The following is a 14,567-nucleotide window of genomic DNA, read 5'->3' as shown; positions in this document are numbered from 1 at the left end:
CTATCTAGCTCCAAGTTCTCCAAGTCTCAAATATGGAAAAAGTTCTAAATCCTAACCCTAAGGATTCTATTTATAGGCAAAGGATATAAGGAGACTTTCCTTATTTACAATAATGCCACCTTGCCCTTTTTCCTAACTATTACAATATAAAGCTTTGTCTTGTTCAGTATCTGCTACGATCTGTATTGACGGAGGCGATAGACATAAATGCACCAACAGACTCCCCCTTGGATATTGTCGCAGTCAATCTCGTAGCATCTTGTCTTTCTCTCTCTTTCTGAGTCTTCTAGAAGCTTTATCATCTTTAGCATTCACAGACTCCTTCTTGCTTAAACAGAATCCCCGTGGATCTGTCTTCAGCTTCAGCTCCCCCTTTCAGTAGACTCTTTTATTCAGGCTCCCCCTTTCATCAAGCTTCTATGCTTTTGGGGTCGACACCTGGCTTTCCGGATACAAGCTCCCCCTTGCATCGAGCTCGTCTTCAGACTCCCCCTTAGACTCGGCTATCGGGATCGTAATCTGGTATAGCATCTGCAATTTCTCAAACATTTATAAGTAAAAACGTTTTGAATCATCCAGGATTGAAAACCCTGGCTCTCTCAGCATAAGCTAAAACATTTAAAATATACGACAATGAAAGCTTTTTCGATTGTCCAGGAAACATGACATGGCTCTTAAAAACTTTTAATCAAGATCCTGGCTCTAAAATATAATAATATGAATATATCCAGGATTACTTGATTTCCTCCCCTATCAACAATCTTCATAGATTTGGCAGTATTAAGAATCCAATCATCGAAACCTAGCTCCAAACATCAGATTTTAACAATCTAATCATCCAAAACCTTCACGGTTTATCATCTAAGTCCAAATTAATGACCTTGGAGATTTCACAAACTGTTTTTGATTTTAAAACTGCAAGTTTCAAATTAATGAACTTGTTTATTTTCAGAAACACGATCAGCATACTTAGATTTTGAAACTCAGCTTCTTAGACATCGGTTGTCGAAAATAAAGTAGAAATCAAAATCTTTTTGTATTTTTCTAAATCATAAAGCAGTAAAGAAATATGTACAAACATATTTACAGACAATATTTTTGTTTGAGTTTGCGTCAGAGGATCATATCAGATTATGACAAATCACTAGCACCGTTGAGCTTCTGATCACTTTAAGTTCTAAACGATTCACTTAGATTGTCAGTATACTGATCGACTTAAATTTTCACACAAATTTCAACTGATTCGAGATATGAGATTAGTGTTTTAAGTACTTAAACTTATTCACATGTCCCACCTCAGAATATACTCCCGTATCAAAATTCCCTAGATTCAGTCTTACAAGTGAGTATACCAATTTGATATCTGTAATCTGAGTTAGTGCGAGACCTTGAGAGCTCAGGTATGAACTTCCGTTCAGTCAAAGAGATGAAGGCTCGACTTTAGGTGTGTTCCCTTTAGGGAATCTTTTCTTCAACTGCAATTGATTCATATCTTTCGATATTTTTCAATTTTTACGCTCAGGGTAAGCTTTTACAGCGCGTAAAGTATTATACGAGGTCTAGGCCATTGCTTCCGCAATATCAGAAAACAAGGTATAATACCCCAGATATCAAACAGTATAAAGACATAGTATCTCAGAATCAGGCAATCTCTCAAACAAGATTTCGGGGGTTACCCATATATCCAAGAGACGTTTCCCACGAGATAAGTAAGTATTTGATATTTAGGTTTATATCTCGAACACAATCTACTAAACGTGTAAAAACCTACTGGCATATCATTAGTGAGACCGTTTATCACATTTTAACTTTCCAATTCTTTAACGTACTGTGATTGTCTACTGATGTACTATCATTTCCTCTTTTTAAACAAAACTCATTTTTGAATTTTATCATTTTTTGGCTATTTCAAATTTTCTAATGTTTTTGGATTTTCTGAAATTTTCTTACTCCCCCTAAAATTCAAAACCATTTAAAGAAAAATTTGACAACCTGATACTGACAGCTTTGTCTCGCCATCCATTTTCTGCATGTCATGCTCTATTTTGCAGAAAATATAACATGTAAAGCAGAAATTACCCCCATGATTTATAACCCATTGACTTTCGACAGTTTGAAAACCGTGTTTCAATCTTGTGAAATTAATCATGTTTGTTCAGTCGTGAGGGTTTCGGCGTATTCAAATAACATTTTTGAAATTTTTTAATTTTAACAAAATTTAAAAATAAACATATTTTTTATTTTAAAATTTTCAATTTTTTAAGGTTTATGAAATATGGTTTATTTATGTACAAAAACAAACAAACTCCTTGTTTTAGTTGCAGGGTTCAGCAGCCTTCTCCTCTCGTGCCAGGCTACTTTCTCCGTTGGTTTGACTTTCATCTTCTTTCTGAAGCACCTGCACATTGGCACTATTCAATTATTTGAACAAATTAGCCCAGGTCTGCTTGACCTTAGGCATTTCAACATAATATGTTTCATTCATCTTCGGAAAATCTTTGTCATTTTGTACAAAGACTTTTTCAGTTTTGACATCATCTTTTTCATCATTTACCGAACTCATTTGTTTCTTAACTGACCATGTTTGACCTTTTGGAGCACCTCTTTTGTAAAAATGTGAATCTTTTTGAACATTTTGATTTTCAACACCTTTTGTTTTCCAAAACTGATTTGGTTTCATAGCATCGACAGTTGTTTTCCAACTTTGTGTTGTTCTAAATCTTGGTATGTGAGAATTCCAGGTTTGTCTTGAATCAAACCTTTTCGAGTTTGATTTCCAAGTTTGATTCGAAGAAAACTTGTTTGTGTTGTACCTCCAAGTTTGTTTTGAATCAAATCTGGTTGACCTTTGTTTCACATCCTCAGATTTCTGTTTTTCAACATCATCAGACTTCTTTTTCGTTTCAACGTCAACAGGTTTCAGATTTTGACACTTACGAGCATGATGTCCAGTTTGATCACATTTGAAACATGTTCTCTTTGAAACATCTTTCACCTGTTGTTGTTGTTGCTTTTTCTTTTAAGCATAGAATTCTTCATTAGACTGCCGTCTAAATTAGAGTTCTTTCTCTTCTTTGAAACTTGTTCCATGAACAAAATTCAACTTTGTCTGATAATTTGGCGTTTCATTTCTTTTCCAATTTTGTTTCTTTTTATAATCCAAACCAGCCTTCATGTTTTTCTTTTTGTAACCACATTTGTTATAAAAAGTTTTATGACTCTTTCCACCAAACTTTGGAATTTCAGACTTTTCAATTTCAACCAACTTGAAAACTTTGTCAATCTTATCTGAAATTACATTCTGAATCGGGACTTCAAGATCTGAGAATAATTTGTCCAATCCAATCATGGTATACACCAATCCTTTTGAATCATCACTCGCATTTTTCTCAGATTTTGAGTTTTTTAGATAACCTTCATGAAAACTACCTTCATTTTCATCTTGTGATTTAGGTTTACCTGTTTCAACTGACTCTTCTTTCAAAACACTTTCAACGACCTTACCTACCACCTCTGAATCACTAGAATCATCAGATTTGGAATAGGTTACGTCAATGTTATTTGGCAATTGATCAACCATGTTGAAAGCTTTTTCGACCTTCTCATCATCATAAAATGCAAACTTTTCCGGTGGTGGAACTTGATGAAACTCTGAGCCAATACCTTTCTTGTTTTTCTCAGAATCATCATCACCCGGTTTTACGTTGAAAATACGTTCAAGCACATATGATGAAGCGTGATAACTATGTAACTTGTTGTTATGTCGTTCTAAAACAGCTATATGACGCTTTAGCTTAGCAACATCCTCAATATAAGAGTTTACAATTTGTTGCTTTATTTCATACTGTCGCTTAAGCGTATTAGTTGTTTCAGAACAATATTTCAATCTTGTTTGAACAAGTTTCATTTGACTCTTCACATCTTCATATGATCCTTTTCTGATATGATAGGCCAATTTTATTGAATCATACTCCTTTTTCATTTCTTGAAAAACATTTTCTTTTTGTAAGCATTCTTCTATCATTTTTGAAATTTTTTCTTTCAAACTTTCATTTTCTTTTTCTAAAATCTTGCATTTTTGTGTTAATTTCTCGTCATTATCTTTCAAAACTTTTTCGTTTTCTAACATCTCTTTGCATTTATTTTTGAAAACTTCTTCGATTTTAGTGAATTCAAGATCTCTTGTTCTGAACTTTTCGTCTTTTTCAGTACAAGCACTGCATGTTTCCATGCATTTCTTGCACTGTTCAACAGTTTTTAAGATTTCAAATTCAGTTTTTACCTCGGTGATCACCACCTCGGCTTTTTCTTCTGTTTGCTTCTGATCAGCTTCTTTCTTTTTCTTCTTCTCACTATCATCAGCATCATAACTAACATCAACATCCAACCTCTCTATCTTCACTTCTTCTTCTTCTTCTTCTTCTTCTTCTTTCTTCTTCATCTCTTCTTCAGTCTGCTGTTCTTCACTAACAACTTTCTTTTCAACAACTTTTTCTTTTATTTTTGTCACACCCCAAAATTATCAGAGCATTGGTGTGACTGGACTGGTATCTTCATTGCACAGCGGAAGCAAATAAGCTAAGTCTTTTAGAAAATGAACACCACTAAGTACTCGAATCTCCAACGGTTCTGTTCGACCCAGTATGGCCTTAACAACTTCTTTTTACGTAATATGGCAAGTGATTTCAGTATATGTGAAAAAGATGTGGGGAAATGGAAATCAGACTTTCAAGAAACAAGACCTACAGAATTATCAAGTTTATATCACTTTGAAACAAATTAGTTTAACAAGGTGATTGTAAGATTATTATCTAATACAAATGAATCTTGATTTCTGTGGGTGAGAAGAGCAGTGGAGTTTGAGTGTTTGTATGTGAATGCTAAGCTTCAAACTCAAGTATCTTCTGCCTCTCGAGCCTTCTATTTATAGACGACTGTGGATATGAATAAACAATTCTTTATTCATGCAATAAGTCCTGCGTAAAGTAGCAATTTGACATATTCATTGAATCCATCGTTCAAGTTGCATTTGTAATCATGAAAACCAATAATGCCATGCTTCGGTCATGGGTGGCAGGATAGAGTTGTGATTTTAGACAAGTGGGTCTGTCATCAGAATTTCTGATAAGCCACTTTATCAGAAATTCTGGTGAGCAAATCATCAGAAAGTTTGATGATCAGAATTTGTCAGAAACTGATGATATTTCATCAGAAATATCATCAGATCCATCAGAAACGACATTCTCTGATAATCCAAATCAACTCTTTATCAACTTGAGATTCTTTGTAGTAGATACTTTGCTTTTCAGTTGTCCCAACTTATTTTCTTCATCTTGCTGTGTTCTTCAGGACTGTTGTCTTCTTCAGAGATCTAGTTGATTGAGATTTTCTTCAATACTTACAAATAAAGTTTCCTAACAGTTTCCCCCTAAGTACTGTAAGAAAATGAACTATCTCTATGTCAAAATGTAAACAACTTTTAACTAATTCTTGAAAAAGAAGGATCAAGTGCCTATGTCCCACAAACATAAAGCATAAAACATAAAAGTTAAAGCATAGATCATCCAACCATTGTAAAAGAAATAGAAAAAAAAATTCTAAATATTGTTCAAAAAAAATTACTATCTCATCAATTCATTCAATTTATCTTCACTCCACCTCTGTGTTTGTCTCTTGGTTTCAGCTTCTTCTTGTGATCAATTATCTTTTGAGTTGCCTTGTACATTGATTTGTACCATTCTCTTGCTTCCATCCAATCATCAATGCAATCTTCAATTTTCTTTCTCAGCTGTTCAATGTTCTTTCCTTTCATCTTGAGTTGCTCTTGTTTCTCATTTATGCAGTTTCTTATATATTTTAAAGTTTGGTTTGAATACCTGCAAATTTCACTGATTCTGAATAGAGCTTTCTCATTATGAGCATCTTTGAAGACTGCACAAATTTCGGGTGTGTCAAAGATTGCACCAGTTCTTGCTAATTTTGAAGTGATTCCAGCTGGAATAGTTGAGTTGGGTGGAGGTATTAACACTTTAGTGTTATACTCGAAATTGATACACAGATCAAAGTCTGCTAATGCTGCTCTTTTGTATAATTTCGCTCCTGCACTTTTAACACTGTCAAGAGCTCTCCTGATCACAACTGAACCACCTTTCCATTCATCAATGATGTTCTTCATCTTGACTATGTCCATTGGATGAATTTTATTAGCTAGGTCTGCATCAGTAACCTTTTGAACATCTTTGTCTTTTCTGACTAGGGTGTACTTGTTTTAACTTTCATTCCCTAGTAAGCCTCCTCCAGTAGTCAAAGTATCAACTCTTTCAATTGATACTATTGGATTGGTCAATTTGTTGTGCAATATTACCCAGCTGCCATTTTCTCTTTCTTCATAAATACCTTTACTCATTGGTGAGAGTGGCCTTGTTGGGTTGTCTTCTGGACCTTTCCAATAGTAGTGCTTCAGATGTTCTTCTGGATACATTAATGTGTGTAGATCACCTTCCAGCACTTCATATTCTTTGATATTGCCTTCCGAGTCTTCTCTCAATATTTTTCTTGGCCTTTTTGAAGAGGTCACTTCATGTTCCATTCTTCGCTTCTCTTTTGTGTCCATCCTTATGCTAAATTATGTTTCTCCAGTGATGGTTGTAGTTAATGGTTGAGCTGAAGTGTATTCTTTATGTTGGATATTTGAAGTGTCTGGCTTTGATATGCTTGGTGGGGGACCCATGGGTAACTTTTGTTTATCTGGTGGTGGACACATGGTCTGCTTTTCTTTTTGAACTATTACAACTTTTGTTTGTTTCATTTGTTCTTGTTGGATGGTTTCTGGTTGATGTTGGGGACTTTCTGACTCTTTTGCTTGTCTTTCTTGTGGAATTGGAGTCTTTAGTTTTTGAAGATCAACTTTTGCCAGTGTGGCAACATTGTATTGCAATCTTTTTACTAGCAAGTGAATGTTAGTAAGAGCTTGACTGTTTGTTTCTTCTTGCTTCTTTATCTTCTGAAACTCCTGATTTTCTTTATTTCTTTGTTCACTTAATTCCAGTACCAACTTTTCAAAAGCCTCAGTTAGACTGCTGCTGTCACACCCTCAAATTACCACTTAGGGAGTGTCCCTGCTAGACGTGTGGCCACTAGTAATGAGCCACCAATTACATTGAATCCGTAAGTTTAAAATAAAGTCTTACCATTTAATAGTAAAAAAAATCCAAACATAAGTAATTCAAAAACCACCAAGTTCAGCGGAAGCGTTAACGTATCATAATGTAAATACTTTCTAAACAACCATAGTAAATATATGTTTGATAAATAACTCATCAATGCAACCATGACCACTCACGCCCTCCAGCCAGCAAGTTCCTGTTCCCAAGTACCTAACAACCTGTGAGCATGTAACAAGTGTATCAGACAAAGCTGGCGAGTCCACAGTTTAAGAAAATGTTTGCTACCAGTTAATGTAAAACCGTACAATAACCAATGCAAGTAATATTGTTAATATCTCAATTCCGAACAAGACGGCTCCTGAAATACATGACTGCCCTTCCCACGTACTCCTATCTAGTACTGGGCCACGACTGGGTCATTAGTTCACATCCGTCCTCTCTAGGAGCGGTGTGAGGGTGCCAAACCTAAGTAGCGCTACCAACTAATACCCGTTACCCTCCAGGTAACATAATAAGGGACTTACAAGATTGATAGGTGAGAATATTAACCAATATACCCGTTTTTACCCAAAAGACTTATCCCTCCACGGGATACCCACTGACGGTCCCCAACCACTGGGACGCATGCTCGAATGTAGTGAACTCAACTTTGCTTTGCTGGGTAAGTTTAAGACACGTATTCCAAGTTGATCAATTAGTCCCTATTGTAATTACCAATAATAGTCGGTTTTGTACGCACATAAATTACACATCTCACGCACAATTTATTCATGTACACCTTGTTTACATATCCCTCATTTATTGGACATGCAGCATGTAGTTCGAGTCATATAGTCAATCTAGCAATTTAATACCAATATGTAATCATCTAGCACGCATTCGATTCATAAGCAAGTTCATGTTCACACACATATAGCACCTTATCCTTTAACACGAGTACATGCAAAATAACCAAGTTAATATCTTACTTGGGGCTCGGTATAATCTGAGATAATTTTATTCCCAATATATTCAATTCGCAGCCCACTACTTAATACCCAAACCAACCCAACCAATCAAGCATAAATCATAAAATCACCAACACTCAACAAATATAGCATGTAGCCCACTTGGACCCGGTTGGGTTTGGGCCCAACAGAAACTTATGAGCTGTTGTGCGGCCAGGCGCACATCAAGACGGTGCGGCCCAACTCGTGACCAGCCCGTCACTTCGCTGCTGGGCCATCCTAAGGCTGACCCAGCTCATTCGTATCGCTCGGCTGCGGCTCAGATGTCATGGGGGTGGGCCTGTAGTTCGGGTTTGGCTCGATTCGCAATTACGGCCCAACATCTATTCCACAATTAATCCAAACGTAAACATCATAACTAAGATACATCACTCAGCCGATCCAAATTCATAACCTTCATAATCTAATTCATGCTAATTGGCCCATACATGAGATTCATCGCTTCCATTCTATAAAAACCCGGACCATACTAAGTCCGAGATCGGCACATAAATCATAACAATCTACATAATCTCAAGCATAACTAACAGGAGCCTATAATCACATGTTCAATCGCATCAGTTAGCATGTATCACAATTTTGTCACATATTTATAAATCATCACATCCTTTATTAATCATGCTGTTAACAACCCACATACATAACTAATACAATTCATTAGCATGATATACAACTCAAATTAGTTTCCAATTTCAACAGGATATTAATTTATTCACTTTCTTTTTCTTTAACACCCATAATTTCTAGCTCATTATATGATTGCATCGGAATTTGTCACACAAAAATATCAACACTCAATTTATTAGATTGCCGAGTAAATGATCAACCTACGCCGTAAAACCCGTCGAGTTATCGTCCATCATAAAAATCATTCTAGTACTCACATCATCTCGGTTCATAGACTAATTACCATAACAGATTTCTTACTACCAATTCAGTGTATCATCATAACTAATTTCCCAACATTATTAAAGTCGAGCCATACTAATAACAGCCCTTACGTTCATGTTTTAGTCCATGCACATTAACCCATATTCACATATCATCATGCCAGATCCTAAGTCAATTTATAACAGCTCTAAAACAAACTCTGATCGTGCATACAACAGGTATTTATCACGATTACATGCACATATACAAACATAACATCAAGTATCATTACACCTATGCATGACGACAAACGGATTCGATTCGAAACGTTGAGATATTATACTAACCGAAAGATTCGAGGTATAGGGTGAACTCGAGGCAGAGCTTCACGACGGGGGGGGGGGGGGGTATCCACAGCCGTCGCACTATCTTGATGGGGGTAGGGTTTGTTGCAATTTGATATTGTGATAAACGTACAACCTCATATAATACCAATTCCTTAACCAAGTGGGTTGAATCCTCTTAATTGAGGTATACAACCCTTAACATTACCGGGCCCAATACTTGGGTTAACTACAAAAGAAGCTGGGCCAGCCTTAGTGTTATGAGGGGGATGCACATGCGGGTTTCAAGTGAAGCTCCGGCCCAGTTGCAATTAATGAAGCAAAAAAACACATTTGACGGTTTCACGTACAATAACCTTCCCACATAACATTTAATGAAACACACATGTAACCTACTAAGTCTTGTATAATCGTGATATAAAAGCAATTAAATATAAGGACACACATCAAAGGTTGTGGAGTCTAAGCAATGCTAACCTTGGGAATACGGGTTGTCACATCATCCCCAACTTGAAAGAAATTTCGTCCAGAAATCTGACAAGTAATACCAAAACGGCAAAGTGTTGAATCAGGATGACTGTGGATTTTCCTCGGGTGCCACATCATCCCCAACTTGAAAGGGAATTTCGTCCCGAAATTCGACAATGATATCATAAGTTAATACAACCGCTTGAACAACTGAGGATACTAGGGTTTACTCTGATCATTACGTTCCCACGTGATCTCCGGTCCACGTTTTGAGATCCAACGAACTCTCACGATTGGGATTCGACTAAACTAACGAATCCTGACGTCCTGGTCCTTGATTTCACTAGATTCCACGAAAACTGTAACTTGTCGACAGCCTAAGGTTCTAATAAGGGTATCACTAGTTTTTTTTTTCGTCGAGCAACGACTTCTTTAGATTCGAGGCATAAATAGCATTGTGACCGTTACCCAATTCATCAGATAACTCGTGTTTGTGAGTCATATCACTAATCCGTTCCAGGAATCCGAATGTCCTAGCATACCGCAGACTAAGCTTGCCACGTTTCCCATGGCGTATCGCACCCTCCCAGGGTGAGACTTCCAATATGACACGTTCGCCTGCAGCGAACTCCCGGTGTTTCTTAAGTTATCAGGGTTCCTTCCTGGCGATCACGAGTTGTCGCCACACAATTTCCAATACCGAGTGCAAGTCCTAGTCCCGTGATTAAGTTGTTATCCACCTCAATCCAACAAGGAGGTTGGCATTATCATCCACGCAATGCCTCAAACAGAGCTGTATGCATACTAAAATGGTAACGACCACAGTAGAGCTCACCCAAAGATAAGTGTCCTTCCCAACTATTTACTAACGTCAATTGCGCACAAGCTCGCAACATGTCTTCGTTTGCCAGGATGATTCGTTTACTCTGACCGTCTGTCTTATGGTGATAAATAATGCTCGTGTCTAGACGCGTGCCAAGAGTGTTGTGTAGTGCCTGTCATAAATCAGGTATGGATCAAATTCAGAAATACAGGAGTTGGCACCTCTTGCCTAAATAGCCGCCTTTTCTCAGAGAAATGTTCACAAGCTGTGAAAACTCGTTAGTTTCTTTGATTGCAAGAGGGTGTACTGGTTACATGAGACAATCAACGATCACCCATGTGATATTGCTTCCATTTCGAGTTGTAAGTATACTAGCGACAAAATCCATGGCAGTCTATTCTCATTTCCATATGGGTGTTTCTGGTTGCCGATACTCCACCTTGACCTTTCCACAAAGCAAACATCATTCACATACATTGCCAGGCGGGCCTTCATGCCCGATCACCAGTATGGGATTTATAGATCCTAATATTACTCATCAAAACCCAGATGACTAGAACTTCGACGTCGGTGTGCTTTGGTCAACATAAATTCCCTACAGTTGCCGTATAATGAGATCTACATTCGTTCCAGGAGGTAGTGAATATCTTCCGACCTGCCAAAGATTGCTTCTCTATGCCCCGCATGGTTTCAACTTGAAAATCCTCTTCCTTTAGTTCTCCAGTTTGGACAGAGCGAGTCTGATCGGGTGGGTTAAAGTCGATAGAGAGCTGCATAGCTCGTGCACGTTCAGGTTTCGCAGTCGCACTCATTCCAAAGTTCCATCCAGCGACGTCATTGGTTGCTTTAGCTCTTTCGAACATCAATACACGGAAGGCCCTTGTGATCGGTCTAGGTAATGCATTTGGTACCGTCCAAGTAATGCCCCCACTTAAATCTAAAGCCAAGGTTTCCACCCCCAGGTCGCGACGCGTGTAACTAGGACTCTGATTCGAACCGTCATGGTATACCACTAAGTCTCCCGCACCCTCAGGTAAAGACGGTGCTCAGTGCATTGTAGAGTTGAATTCCAAAAGCTAAAAAAAACGTTCTCCTACTTTGTCTTCCGCGAACACAGCACCCTGCTGTGCTAAAGAGGTTTTTAAACTGCACGATCTCCTGGCAAGATCCACGTGTATTCCCACTTCGTTGGTTACATGATCATAATGCATCTCTCGAATCTAGATGTTACACTAAACAAGACTTCGCACGTAATGGCTCCTCCCTTAGGAGCCCTAAAATATGATTCAGATGTCGTCTATGATGTTCCTTTCTCTTGGAAATGATTTAACACGTTGTCAATAAGCATAGTCGATTCATGTGATCCATGCAGCTGCCGATGTGATGATTAGCCCAGAGGTTTTGGAATACAACGTCGCAATGGCCACCCTGCGTCTGACATGTCGTTGTAGGATCATTCTCCCTTCTGGACTCCCATCTGATGATAGCTCATTCGTTAGTCATTCCTCGAATGGAAGCTTGGCCCTCGCACTGGTAGACAGGTTGCCAATACATGATCGAGGCAAACGATTCTTAACTGTCTCCTTGTTAAGTTCTTGATAACCAGTCACACGTACGAAAAAGCTTGTCTTCATGGGTGTAATTAGGGCTCCCCAAAGCGAAAAACTAATTCTACCAAAACTCCAGGCATGAGATCAAACTGAGTTTCTGCCTAACAGTTGTGGAAGTAATCCTGGAAGTTCTTTAAGTAGTTCATCGGAAGAAATTATAAGCAACGGGTGGATCCTCGATCCTCCCTTCCTTAGCCTTATCATCAGTAACCGTTGTAGCAATGGCGAGGTAATCCCTCCGTAGACACTTCTGGGCTTTCATTGCAGAATTGATGCTGACCTTTACACAACTCTGATATTCTGGAACAAATGACGATTCTCCACTAGGGAGGGGGGTACGCAAAGTTTTCTTCTCACAGGGTATATTTGGCGATGTATGGATAACCAATCCATAGCGACTACCGTATCAAACTATCAAGGGTAGTAGAAGGATGGTCGACGTCGAACACTTGTCCCACAAGGTCGAGTTTGCATCCCAACGGTCATATGAGGTTTCAGTTGACTTTTCATCAGCCGAGTCCACAACATGTTCGTTTTCAAGAAGCATCAGGGTTAAGCAGAACAGTGACAAAGTGATTAGTTACCAAGAACGTGTAAGCCACCATGTTGTTATAATCCTTACGTCGCCCACGCCCATCCTAAATGCCCTTACACGAGTAGCGCATCCAGTGTTGTTGCAACTGCTACTAGAACTCCCAAAACTGTCATTGTTCCATAGGTTGTTGGCGTCTTGACTTAACATCGGCCACTCCTTGTTGAAGCCACCATCATTTCCATACCGAAAGTCATGATTTGCAAGTACCTTGATGTCATCGCGACTGTTGTTTCTAATGTCGTTGCTCGAAATGGAGTCCTGCTGCCTTTCACTATTAGGGTCCATCCTTCTATAACTCGTGTCACATACTGAGGCACTACTCACTGCGTGGGAAGTTACACATTCCTCCCCATTTGTCAGTGTTCACGTCCCAATTGATTCGTAGGAGCTGACTCCCATAAATCGCTGACTAGGGTTTAGGATCCAATTGCAGCCAATCCGCTGGTGTTCGTTGCCGGTAATCTGGGGCGTTCTAACACTAAGGTTGGTGCAGCACTACGCTCATTCTCTTATCCATCGCTCTTGCAAATTGACTGAATATTACATGATATGTTTCCAGGGCGTTGTAGAAGTGATCGCACTTCAGGGTCTAAGACGTCAACGCGCTAAGTTCTAACAAACAAAAATATGTGAGGAAGGTATAGACCAATCATTTGACGCGGAGACATCCATCTCAGGGACGTTCGTACAAGCACCTAACATTCTACACAGTTTGCTAGGCGTTCAGATATTACTTGGTGGCATCGAGATTCGCAAAGATTCAGAGAGGAGTGAAAAGATAAAATTCAAGTAAGAGGCAATCACTGTTATGACTCTTATAGACTGTTGTGTCTCACATCGATTAAATAACAGAACAGAACCCCTTTTTCACTTGTTAAGCCTCATTGGGACTCGCATGCACCCCACATTATTATTATGTGTGCACCCACAATAATAATCCAATTTGCATGTTCATCTCAATTCCTCCTAACTCATGTTAAAAGGCTTCCTAACTTCAACCAACATGAACAAGAACATCATAACATGAAACATGTAAGTTCAAAAAGAGTCCCACTCTTAGAACACGTAACATAGACTGATAGCATAGAAATTCGTGCCGTAGTGTCAAGTGTGCATTTAAGTGTGATTCTAATCATAAGCAGGTACTAAATACGCTATGCAATAGTAAACAAAAGACGAACCTTGCTGCCTGGAGCTGAGTGTGATGGTCGATGTCGAATCAGTTCAGTTATAGTCTGGTTCTATAAAACATTTTAAAACCAAGTTCACTATAACCAGTGGCTTTGATACCAAACTGTCACACCCTCAAATTACCACTTAGGTAGTGTCCCTGCTAGACGTGTGACCACTAGTAATGAGCCACCAATTACATTGAATCCGTAAGTTTAAAATAAAGTCTTACCATTTAATAGTAAAAAAAATCCAAACATAAGTAATTCAAAAACCACCAAGTTCAGCGGAAGCGTTAACGTATCATAATGTAAATACTTTCTAAACAACCATAGTAAATATATGTTTGATAAATAACTCATCAATGCAACCATGACCAATCACGCCCTCCAGCCAGCAAGTTCCTGTTCCCAAGTACCTAACGACCTGTGAGCATGTAACAAGTGTATCAGACAAAGCTGGCGAGTCCACAGTTTAAGAAAACGTTTGCTACCAGTTGAATGTAAAACCGTAC

Source organism: Helianthus annuus, chromosome 5 (assembly GCF_002127325.2).
Source record: "Helianthus annuus cultivar XRQ/B chromosome 5, HanXRQr2.0-SUNRISE, whole genome shotgun sequence".
In the NCBI taxonomy this organism is placed as follows: domain Eukaryota; kingdom Viridiplantae; phylum Streptophyta; class Magnoliopsida; order Asterales; family Asteraceae; genus Helianthus; species Helianthus annuus.
The sequence above is the reverse complement of the archived record's forward strand: the minus strand, read 5'-3'. Positions refer to the sequence as shown.